We start from the raw sequence: 12,572 nt of genomic DNA, 5'->3' as shown, positions 1-12,572 counted from the left end.
TTCGGTCCCCTGGCCGTCCATAGCGTGTTTGCTCCTATGGATTCGTCATTCGTCACTCCAAGCAACGTTTTTAAGTTTTACAATATAACTAAAACTAATTTTACTTACTAAACTGTCCCATGTGTGATGTCTGTAGGAGTGTTTTCCATGCATAACCGTACGTGCTAGCGTCGTTGGTATTAGCTAATATGCTAACACATTTACGAACGCCTGTGTCAGTGTTATTAACTTACAACAGCATTCTCCTTGTGTTCCCTTTTCGTAAATTCACCAAAACGTCACCGTGGTATTATTGGGTCTGTTTAGCTGATTGGAGAGCTAGCTTCTGCAGCTAGTGGGTCTATGACCATGACTTCTGTTTTGTTTGATCGGCAGTTTTACAGACACCGTTTGCAAACAAGATATATATATATATATATATATATATATATATATATATATATATATATATATATATATATATATATATATATATATATATATATATATATATATATATATATATATATATATATATATATATATATCGAGGAAGTTGACGGTTTGCTTGCAAACCGTCAACTTCCTCGACGTCACTTTCAACCTGAGGAATAACAGCTACCAACCATTCACGAAACCCAACACAACACTCCAATACGTGCACCATGACAGCAACCACCCACCCACCACCACGAAAAGAATACCTACCGGAATTAATAAAAGACTATCGATGCTGTCATCCAGCAAAGCTGAATTCGACAAAGCAACCCCCCCGTACCAAAAAGCACTTGATGAATGCGGATACAACTTCACCCTCACCTACGAACCCACGCCAGGAAACCAACCAAAAAGGAGCAGAAAACGAAACAACATTATCTGGTACAACCCCCCATACAGCAAAAACGTCTCAACTAATATTGGCCACAAATTCCTCACCCTGATCGACAAACACTTCCCCAAAGGCAACACCCTAAGAAAAGTATTCAACAAGAACAACATTAAATTGAGCTACAGCTGCATGAACAACATGCGACAAATCATTTCAAACCACAATAAAGCAATTGAAAAGGAGCCGCCCACCACCAGGCAGAACGACTCCAAAATCGACAAAGACTGTAACTGCCGCAAGAAACCTGATTGCCCTCTCAACGGGGGGTGCTTACAATCATCAGTTGTTTACCAAGCAAAGGTAATACGCAAGGACACTAACACATCCGACACATACGTAGGATTAACTGAGGGAGAATTCAAAACCAGATGGAACAATCACAAGGCTTCTTTCAGATGCAAAAGACTCCGGAACACTACAGAACTCAGCAAACACATTTGGAATCTCAAAGACAATAATGTTGAATACTCTATAACATGGCAAATTCTTGCATCCAGCACACCTTACAACAGTGGTAACAAAAGTTGCAACCTATGCTTAAAAGAGAAACTGTTTATCATATACCGTCCAGACTTGTCATCCCTCAACAAGCGCAGCGAAATTGTATCAGCATGCCGTCACAGAAGGAAACACCTCCTAGGTAACACATGAGTCAATCACCACGCCCCCACGCCTGCCTGTACCCACCCGCTCTGTGCCCTATATAAACCATGGTATGTGAATGCTTCCATTAAAATCTCCTGAGGATTGAGGAAAACCCCTCATGAAACAGGCCTGTAGAGATGAAATAGTCTTGTGATTTATATATATATATATATATATATATATATATATATATATATATATATATAGTCAAGGTTTATGTGGTTTATCCGTTATACAGTGCTCAATACCGGGGTAGAGCGGAATATACGATAGGTCAGGAAAAAACAGAGGCTATTTCATCCCTACAAGCCTGTTTCGCAGGTTTCCCTGCTCTTCAGGAAAAAAAATCTCCTGAAGAGCAGGGAAACCTGCGAAACATACTTGTAGGGATGAAATAGCCTCTGTTTTACATATATATACACAAACTGTATGTATACATGTAGGTTATTACTTTACATGCAGTTGGCTTTTGACCCCCGGCTTTGAACACCCCTCCTTCAAGTCCCGGTCTGGCACTTTTGAAGTATTTCTTTTATTCCTCTCTTGGTAGGACCACCATTGTGTGTTAAATTAGTTCCAATTAAAAAAAGGCCACGTATTCTCTTTTCGTGGAAAACAGACGTGAACATGGAAGGTATCTGGCACAGAACAGGACCGGACTGGATGTTTATATTATTGGGGGGGGGGGGGGGCACGTTACATAGCGAAGACCTGGTTGCTGGAGAACCTCAGTACTGATTTTCAGCCTGCTCGCAGGTTTATGTTGTCACTCTGCCATACGCGCTCGACCCTGGAGTGGGCTTTATTAATAGGTTTAAGAACCCGCTACGCCTCGGTGACTTACGGCCCACGCAGGCCCATGTGAAGGTGCATTGTCGACAGGTTTTTAGAAAACACGTTGAGGGTAAAAATGTATTGGGGGTGGGGGGGCTGGAAAGAAAAACATTCTCAAGGGGCCTTTCAGGAGCCGGGGACCAACTGGTTGGTCGGCGGGGGCGGGGGGTGGGGGTGGGGGGGGGTTGCATCAAGCGAGCCTCTGTGTTCCAGGTGTTGTCTTTAATTGGCAATTCCGCGTGCAATAAAGCATTTCACGTCCTTTTCCCTCGTAAAGTGCTTTCATTCCCGCTCCAAATGATGTAATTACCCTGCCGTCCCTGGCGAGGGGGGAGATGTTTGCCCTCGGCGAGAAGTCGGGTGAAGGGCTTTGTTGGTGCAGGGGTCCGCACTTTAGAGCAGAAACACTCTGTGCATTAAATTAGTCTGATTTTTTTTTGTGGTTATTATTAATCAGTCCAACAAAATAATACACAGTAATAATACAATTCCAAACCCAGCCCAGCAACAATCAGAATAGCAGTCAACAGAGTAATTGAGAGGACACACAAACATGACACGAAACAATCCAAAAGAAGTCAAACAAAAATAAATAATATCAACAACAGTATCAATAATAATAATAAATCCAACATAACATTGATTAAAAATCCCTCATTTACATTATCATCACAGCCATTTATATAAATAAATGAAATAATTCAAAACATTTTGAATTATTAAATTATTGATAAAACCAGAAGATTCTTATAATCAGCCAACACTTTTTTGTGCATCCTCTATAAAAAAAATAAAAATAATAAATAAATAAAATAAAATTAAAAAAAATAAAATAAATGATATATATATATATATATATATATATATATATATATATATATATATATATATATATATATATACGTTAGGTCAGGAAAAAACACAGAGGCTAGTTCCTCCCTACAAGCCTGTTTCGCAGGTTTCTCTGCTCTTCATCCCCTGAAGTGCAGACGTATATTCTGCTCTACCCTGGTATTGAGCACTGTATAACGGAATATATATATATATACACTACCGTTAAAAAGTTTGGGTCACCCAAACAATTTTGTGGAATAGCCTTCATTTCTAAGAACAAGAATAGACTGTCGAGTTTCGGATGAAAGTCCTCTTTTTCTGCCCATTTTGAGCGTTTAATTGACCCCACACATGTGATGCTCCAGAAACTCAATCTGCTCAAAGGAAGGTCAGTTTTGTAGCTTCTGTAACGAGCTAAACTGTTTTCAGATGCGTGAACATGATTGCACAAGGGTTTTCTAATCATCAATTAGCCTTCTGAGCCAATGAGCAAACACATTGTACCATTAGAACACTGGAGTGATAGTTGCTGGAAATGGGCCTCTATACACCTATGTAGATATTGCACCAAAAAACCAGACATTTGCAGCTAGAATAGTCATTTACCACATTAGCAATGTATAGAGTGTATTTCTTTAAAGTTACGACTAGTTTAAAGTTATCTTCATTGAAAAGTGCAGTGCTTTTCCTTCAAAAATAAGGACATTTCAATGTGACCCCAAACTTTTGAACGGTAGTATATATATATATATATATATATATATATATATATATATATATATATATATATATATATATATATATATATATATATATATATATATATATACACGTTTGGTCAGGAAACAACAAAACAAAGGCTATTTAATCCCTACAAGCCTGTTTCACAGGTTTCCCTGCTCTTCAGGGGAAAATACAATAAAATAAAATCCCCTGAAGAGCAGGGAAATCTGAGAAACAGGCTTGTAGGGATTAAATAGCCTTTGTTATTTTTTTATTTTTTTATTCTGCTCTACCCCTGTATTGAGCACTGTATAACGGATAAACACATATACACATACATACATACACACATATATACATACATACACACATATATATATACACACATATACATATATATATATATATATATATATATATATATATATATATATATATATATATATATATATATATATATATATACTTGAACATATTTCCACTCTAATGGTTTATTGCGTTTTAACCGCCGACAAGTGATGTATTTCCTGACAGGACACAATTACAAATATGCTAATGATGTCATAGTACCCGCAAGAAAGATGCTATCGTCCCGCATTTGGTGCAAAAATGGAAATTCCTCCGTTTGGGTCGTGTTCGGCTCCCCCTAGAGACCCCCGGAAGGTCAAAACCGAAGCCAAGCGTCGGTCGCCCAAGCGTGCGGAGACGTGTAACAGTAACCCGCCTTTACTCGACCAAAACGGATCCCAGATTACACCTGGGAGTTTTTGAAAAACCTCAAGAACAAGTTCTGCCTGTCAGCCCGTGGTACGCGGCGAGGACTTTATCGGAGCGGTGTCCACTTCTGATAGGCGGGAGGAGCCCCGCAGCAGAAACAACACCCAGGAAGGGAAGAGAGATGCGACACTTCCTGAGGTCTACCTGGCCAGGACTTGACAGATCAGACCCACCTGCTGCCTGTCACGCGTCCAGCCAGGCCACGTTGCCAAAACAAGCTGCCGTTCCCATGGGAACCAGACTTCAGAGGGCGTGTTGACAACATGCTCGCCTGCACGAACGCCACACGTCCAGCTCGTTTCTCCAAGAATGGAGGCCTGGCAGAACCGTTTTATCCCAACGCTTCGTCAGCTGGTCCTGATTGTGAGGAGAGTGTTCCCCAGGTGTGTAGACTGGAATTCAGTGTCAAGGCAAAACGAGATGATGAGCAAAAACGGGTTTGATGCCCAAATAAAAAACCTTAGTGGCCTTAGTCCGAACGTAGGACTTCACGGTATGGACTGTGTCACGGTGCAATACGGTATTTTGGACATATTGCCATGTTCTAGGTCAGCGGCTCTTAAACTACCGCCTCAGGAACCACTATCATGACCAACCTTAAAGGCCTACTGAAAGCCACTACTACCGACCACGCAGTCTGATAGTTTATATATCAATGATGAAATCTTAACATTATAACACATGCCAATACGGCCGGGTTAACTTATAAAGTGACATTTTAAATTTGCCGCTAAACTTCCGGTTCGAAACGCCTCTGAGGATGACGTATGCGCGTGACGTAGACCGGCGAACACGGGTAAGCCTTCCACATTGAAGCCAATACGAAAAAGCTCTGTTTTCATTTCATAATTCCACAGTATTCTGGACATCTGTGTTCGTGAATCTGTTGCAATCATGTTCATTGCATTATGGAGAAGGAAGCTGAGCAAGCAAAGAAGAAAGTTGTCGGTGCGAAATGGACGTATTTTTCGAACGTAGTCAGCCACAACAGTACACAGCCGGCGCTTCTTTGTTTACATTCCCGAAAGATGCAGTCAAGATGGAAGAACTCGAATAACAGAGACTCTAACCAGGAGGACTTTTGACTTCGATACACAGACGCCTGTAGAGAACTGGGACAACACAGACTCTTACCAGGATTGCTTTGATTTGGATGACAAAGACGCAGACGTGCTACTGTGAGTATGCAGCTTTGGCTTCTAAACATTTGATCGCTTGACCGTATGTGCGCAACTTTTTTTTGCGTATGTATGTAACTTTTTTAAAATATATAAGCTTTATGAACCTTGGGTTAGGTGAACGGTCTTTTGGGCTGACTGATTGTGTGTGTTGATCAGGTGTTTGAATTATATTGGCGTGTTCTATGGAGCTAGGAGCTAGCATAGGAGCTAGGAGCTAGCATAACACGTACCGTACCGTACGTGCGCGTCACGTACGTAACTTTTTAAAAATATATAAGCTTTATGAACCTTGGGTTAGGTGAACGGTCTTTTGGGCTGAGTGATTGTGTGTGTTGATCAGGTGTTTGAATTGTATTGGCGTGTTCTATGGAGCTAGGAGCTAGCATAGGAGCTAGGAGCTAGCATAACAAACACGCAGGTGTTTTTATGCAGGATTAATTTGTGGCATATTAAATATACGCCTGGTTGTGTTGTGGCTAATAGAGTATATATATGTCTTGTGTTTATTTACTGTTGTAGTCATTCCCAGCTGAATATCAGGTCACCCCCGGCTCTCACAGCATCTTCCCTATCTGAATAGCTTCAACTCCCCACTAGTCCTTCACTTGCACTTTACTCATCCACAAATCTTTCATCCTCGCTCAAATTAATGGGGAAATTGTCGCTTTCTTGGTCCGAATCTCTCTCACTTCATGCGGCCATCATTGTAAACAATAGGGAACTTTGCGTATATGTTCAACTGACTACGTCACGCTACTTCCGGTAGGGGCAAGCCTTTTTTTTTATCAGATACCAAAAGTTGCAATCTTTATCGTCGTTGTTCTATACTAAATCCTTTCAGCAAAAATATGGCAATATCGCGAAATGATCAAGTATGACACATAGAATAGATCTGCTATCCCCGTTTAAATTAAAAAAAATCATTTCAGTAGGCCTTTAAATACAGTAATGTAGTGCACTGTTTCTTAACCATAGGGCCGTGGCCCATTGTTGGGCACCCCCTAGAGCAGGGGGGGTCCAAACTTAAAAAATTGGGTCGAGGGCCGACTGCATGTAAAGTAACTACAAATATATATACACTATGTTACCAAAAGTATTTGGCCACCAATGGACGAGTCTGGGTTAGGAGAACGGTACATTTCGGACTGCACTGTGCCGAGTGTGAAATTCGGTGGAGGAGGAATTATGGTGTGGGGTTGTTTTTTGCAGGAGTTGGGCTTGGCCCCTTTAGTTCCAGTGAAAGGAACTGTGAATGGTCCAGGATTCCTTACCTTGTTGGAACAGTTTGGAGTGGGACACTACCAAGGTCTGGTGTGGATGAACTTGACTGGCCTGCACAGAGTCCTGACCTGAACCCGAATGGTGGGAAATTCCTATAGACACACTCCGCAACCTTGTGGACAGCCTTCCCAGAAGAGTTGAAGCTGTAATAGCTGCAAAAGGTGGAAGTTCATATGTGAGTCAAGGCAGGTGGCCAAATACTTTTGGCAATATAGTGTATGTGTATATAGCCTTAACATGTATATGTGTACATATTATATTGATATAAACACAGATTAGTGTGGAGAGAGTGTTTTGCATTTTCCCCATCATGCTTTGTAATGGTTTTAAATGGATGTAATTTAGAATTGTTTATGGTGCTTGGACATTTTTTCATAATATCCACAAAGGTTGTGTTATGTGTCACCATGTGTGTTGACATTTTGTGTTGGTTGGATTTGTTGGTTTTTTTGCACCATGACTGGGGAAGGTTGTTTGCATTTGGTCACGTAAGTAAATGTTGTGCTTAACTCTGTTCAGAGAGTAACTTATGGTCATTTAACTGAATAACTTACATTGTTCGTTCCAAACACGGATTAGTGTGGAGAGCGTGTTTTGCATTTTTCCCATCATGCATTGTATTGGTTTTAAATGGGTGTAATTTTGAATTGTTTATGGTGCTTGGACATTTTTTCATAATATCCACAAAGGTTGTATTATGTGTCACCATGTGTGTTGACATTTTGTTTTGGTTGGATTTACTTTTTTTTGGCACCATGACTGGGGAAGGTTGTTTGCATTTGGTCATATAAGTAAATGTTGCGCTTGACTCTGTTCAGAGACTAACCTATGGTCATTTAACTGAATAACTTACATTGTTCAATTCAAACATAGGCAAGTGTGGAGAGAGTGTTTTGAATTTTTCCCATCATATTTTTTTTAATGGTTTTAAGTGGGTGTAATTTCAAGTTTTTTTATGGGGCTTGGACATTTTTTCATAAAATCCACAAAGTTCAGTGAGCAGGTTGTGTTATGTGTCACCATGTGTGTTGACGTTTTGTGTTGGCTGGATTTAGCTTTTTTTTTGCACCATGACTGGGGAAGGTTGTTTGCATTTGGTCATATAAGTAAATGCTGCGCTTGACTCTGTTCTGAGAGTAACCTATGGTCATTTAACTGAATAGCTTACATCGTTCACTCCAAACATGGATAAGTGAATGTGTGGAGATTGTGTTTTGTATTTTTCCCATCATGCTTTGTAATGATTTTAAATGGGTGTAATTTAGAATTGTTTATGATGCGTGGATATTTTTTCATAGTATCCACAAAGTTCAGTGAGCAGGTTGTGTTATGTGTCACCATGTGTGTTGACATTTTGTGTTGATTGGATTTTTTTTTTTGCACCATGACTAGGGAAGGTTGTTTGCATTAGGTCATATAAGTAAATGCTGCACATGCATCTGCTCAGAGAGTAACATAGTGTTGTTTAAGTGAAGAAATTGCATTGTTGACTTACTGGCAGCATATAGGTTGCATTATGGCGTTTTTTTGTTTTGTTTTTTAATGAATGCAATCTCCCTGGGCAAAATGTATTGATAACTCATGACGTTGGGCCAAATTGTAGACGTTTGCGGGCTAGTTTGGACACCCCTGCCCAAGATGGCTGCCAAAAAATAAACATCTGTTTCCCAGCTGTGTTCCTTATGCTGTACTCACTTGTGGAAGTAATGACTATATCAAACAAACAAACACAAGTAATCTGGAAATAAAGGAGTTTTAAGCGCAAAAAATTATGACTGAAGTGGTAAAGCTGTATTTTCATTGGCACTTTAATTTTATTGAGAGTTTAGTTAAGAAACATATTCTTTATTATTTTGGATATTTTAGCACACAATTCTTTTTAAATGTATTATTTTTATTTATTTTTTATTTATTCATGAATCCCTTCTTATGCAGACATTTTTTTTTGTATATATTGTTTTTCAAATAACCTGACATGTATACTGTGTACATCTACCTAATTTATCAATTTTTTTTAACGTAATTTTTTATATACATGTTACATGTTATATATCTTTTATTATTGAACTTATCAAATGTGATGAATATTTAATGGACCACAATGGAAACAAGCCTTTTGGATTTTGAATTCAATTCTTTAAGATGTCAATCAACTTCTCAATCAGTCAAAAAAGCATATTTTGTTAGACCGTATTTTCCTTTTTTTTTAATATTATTAAGAGTGTCCAAAAAAGTGAGTTTCTAATGACTCACAATTCTTATTTGCAACAATTCTTAATCGAAAAAAATCAATTTAAAAAAATACATATATAAAAAAATAATAATAATTAAAAAAAAAAAAAAAAAATTTTTTTTTAAATAAATACAAAATAAAAAAATAAAAAAATAAATTAAAAAAAATTATATATATATATATATATATATATATATATATATATATATATATATATATATATATATATATATATATATATATAATAAGTTTAAAACAGATTTACTTGAGAAAAAAATAAGTGTTGGATACTTCTCTTGTTTCCTTAATTGTATTTGACTTTATTAAATATTTGGTTAAAATTTTATTCAACAAAACCAGTTTTCTTTTAAGTAATATAGAAAATCATCAGAGTTGTTTATCTATTTTATGGAGGAATGGAGTTCATCATAGAACTGGCACCCAATGATATTAAAAAAAAGTATTGATTCTGAATTGAGAATCGTTTTTGAATCGAATCATTACCCCCAAGAATCGAATCGAAACGTGTGGTGCCCAAAATATTCACAGCCCTAATATTTAGATATGCGTTATTTGATAAAACCACAATGATACTTTAAAACGACAAAGTCTGTTCATGTTTGGAAAAGAGATCCTTCCTGTGCTGGATTCAAACCAGAAGGGAGGCTTTGCTGCGTTCAGGGATAATATTGCTTTGCCTGATTTGATCATAAAACCCGGCAAAACAAAGAGCGAGACCGCCGGCTCGGTTTGCGTTGGGAATTTATTCGGTGTCAAAGTGATACGCTTCCCTCTAACGCAGAGTCAGGGTGGAAATATCAGAGATCAGGAAAAAAAGACACGTGAAATGTGTCATATTCATACTCAATGTGAGGATAAGGTGGTTATTTACCTTGTGGTCTAGTCCCGTAGTCTTGGACGAGGAGGGGGTTTTACTGGACAGAGGAGGACACAACTAATACGGAACTATGGACATTGTCCAATAACAATGACGTATCCTGGAAATGTGCCAAACATGAAGAGAAGTCTGCTGTTGTCCTTATTTTGGTTCATCTTCCGGTTTTTGGTTCGTCTTGAACGCGGAATTTCCACACCTTCTCCTGATTAGTGATCAGTGGACTCACCTGCCTGTGATCACTAATCAGGAGGGTTTATATCCCGGCTTGGTCAGTCTGACAGTGCTGGTTTTTGATTTTTTCCGAAACAAACATTTATTTTTTTAACCTGCACCTTGGCTTCTAAGGCAGGAGTGTATTGAGTCCTTTGGACGCCCAAGGAAAACCCCTAGTCATAGGGGCCCTAGTCATAGGGGCCCTCCACAAAACAAAAACAAGATCAGCATTAATCAGTATTTTCCAAAATGTGTCATCCGAATGTGGCGTGTCGCGCTGTTACTGTGAAGGACGGAAGTGTGTGACTGGTGGGAAAAAGAGACAAAAATGGGTTTCAATCTTATAAAAAAAAAAAATGTATGTAGTTTTCATCTATTCAAAACAATTTGAAATATAAATGTGTACTCTGGATGTGATGCGTAGTGCCATTAGTGTGAAGGTCGGAAGTGTGTGACTGGTGGGAAAACGAGACAATAGTTAACCAAACGTTTCAGGGTACCACAAAACGTCTCATTAAAAAAACAATTGATACAGTTTTCTTCTGTTTAAAACAGTTTTAAATAGAAATGTGTACTCTGGATGTGACGCATAGCGCTATTATTGTGAAAGTTGGAAGCGTGTGACTGGTGGGAAAACGAGACAATAATTAACCAAACGTTTCAGGGCTCCACAAAACGTCTAATTAAAAACAATAGATAAAGTTTTATTCTATTTAACATTTTTTTAATATAAATGTGTACTCTGGAAGTGACGCATAGCGCTATTATTGTGAAGGTTGGAAGTGTGTGACTGGTGGGAAAACGAGACAATAGTTAACCAAACGTTTCAGGGTACCACAAAACGTCTCATTAAAAAAACAATTGATACAGTTTTCTTCTGTTTAAAACAGTTTTAAATAGAAATGTGTACTCTGGATGTGACGCATAGCGCTATTATTGTGAAAGTTGGAAGCGTGTGACTGGTGGGAAAACGAGACAATAAGTAACCAAACGTTTCAGGACACCACAGAACGTCTAATTAAAAACAATAGATAAAGTTTTATTCTATTTTTAAAAAAAATTAATAGAAATGTGTACTCTGGAAGTGACGCATAGCGCTATTATTGTGAAGGTTGGAAGTGTGTGACTGGTGGGAAAACGAGACAATAATTAACCAAACGTTTGTGGGGACCAGAAAATGTCTGATGAAATGTTTTTATATAGTTTTAATCTATTTAAAACCATTTTTAATAGAAATGTGTAATCTGGATTTGACGCTTAGCGCTATTATTGTGAAGGCTGGAAGCATGTGACTGGTGGGAAAACGAGACAATAATTAACCAAACGTTTGAGGGGACCAGAAAATGTCCCATAATTTTTTTAAATATAATTTTAATCTATTTAAAACAATTTTTATTAGAAATGTGTAATCTGTATGTGACGCATAGCGCTATTATTGTGAAGGCTGGAAGCGTGTGACTGGTGGGAAAAACAGACAAAAATGGGCCAAGCGTTTAAAGGCACCAGAAATATTTCATAAAAAAGGGTGATATAGTTTTCATCTATTTAAAACAATTTTAAATAGAAATGTGTACTCTGGATGTGACGCATAGCGCTATTATTGTGAAGGTTGGAAGCATGTGACTGGTGGGAAAACGAGACAATAATTAACCAAACGTTTGAGGGGACCAAAAAATGCCTCCTAAAGAAAAAAAAAGATATACTTTCTATCTATTTAAAACCATTTTTAATAGAAATGTGTACTCTGGATGTGACGCTTAACACTTTTATTATGAAGGTTAGAAGCGTGTGACTGGTGGGAAAAAGAGACAAAATTTGGCCAAGCATTTCAGGACACTAGAAAATGTCTCGTAAAAAAAGATTAATATAGTTTTTATCTATTCAAAACCATTTTAAATAGAAATGTGTATTCTGGATGTGACACTCAGCGCTAATATTGTGAAGGTTAGAAGCGTGTGACTGGTGGGAAAAAGAGACAAAAATGGGCCAAGCCTTTTAAGGCACCAGAAACATCTCATAAAAAAGAGGGTGATATAGTTTTCATTTATTCAAAACAATTTTAAATAGAAATGTGTACTCTGGATG

The 12,572-nt window shown here is 38.0% G+C and overlaps 1 long non-coding RNA gene across 1 annotated transcript in view; it reads right to left on the bottom strand.

Annotated features, from left to right (window-relative positions):
• LOC133640917 (uncharacterized) overlaps positions 1 to 10,487 on the bottom strand; it is a 92,766-nt gene extending 82,279 nt beyond the window's left edge. Inside the window, exons 1-2 of the long non-coding RNA XR_009824219.1 lie at positions 10,269 to 10,487; positions 7,134 to 7,295 (exon numbers count right to left, since the gene is read on the bottom strand). This is a non-coding gene — a long non-coding RNA (uncharacterized LOC133640917). The remainder of the gene's footprint in view (positions 1 to 7,133; positions 7,296 to 10,268) is intronic.
• Between the last annotated feature and the right edge of the window lie 2,085 nt (positions 10,488 to 12,572).

Source organism: Entelurus aequoreus, linkage group LG23 (genome assembly GCF_033978785.1).
Source record: "Entelurus aequoreus isolate RoL-2023_Sb linkage group LG23, RoL_Eaeq_v1.1, whole genome shotgun sequence".
Taxonomy (NCBI): domain Eukaryota; kingdom Metazoa; phylum Chordata; class Actinopteri; order Syngnathiformes; family Syngnathidae; genus Entelurus; species Entelurus aequoreus.
Note: the sequence above shows the minus strand (reverse complement) of the source record. Positions and strands in the feature narration are given on the sequence as shown.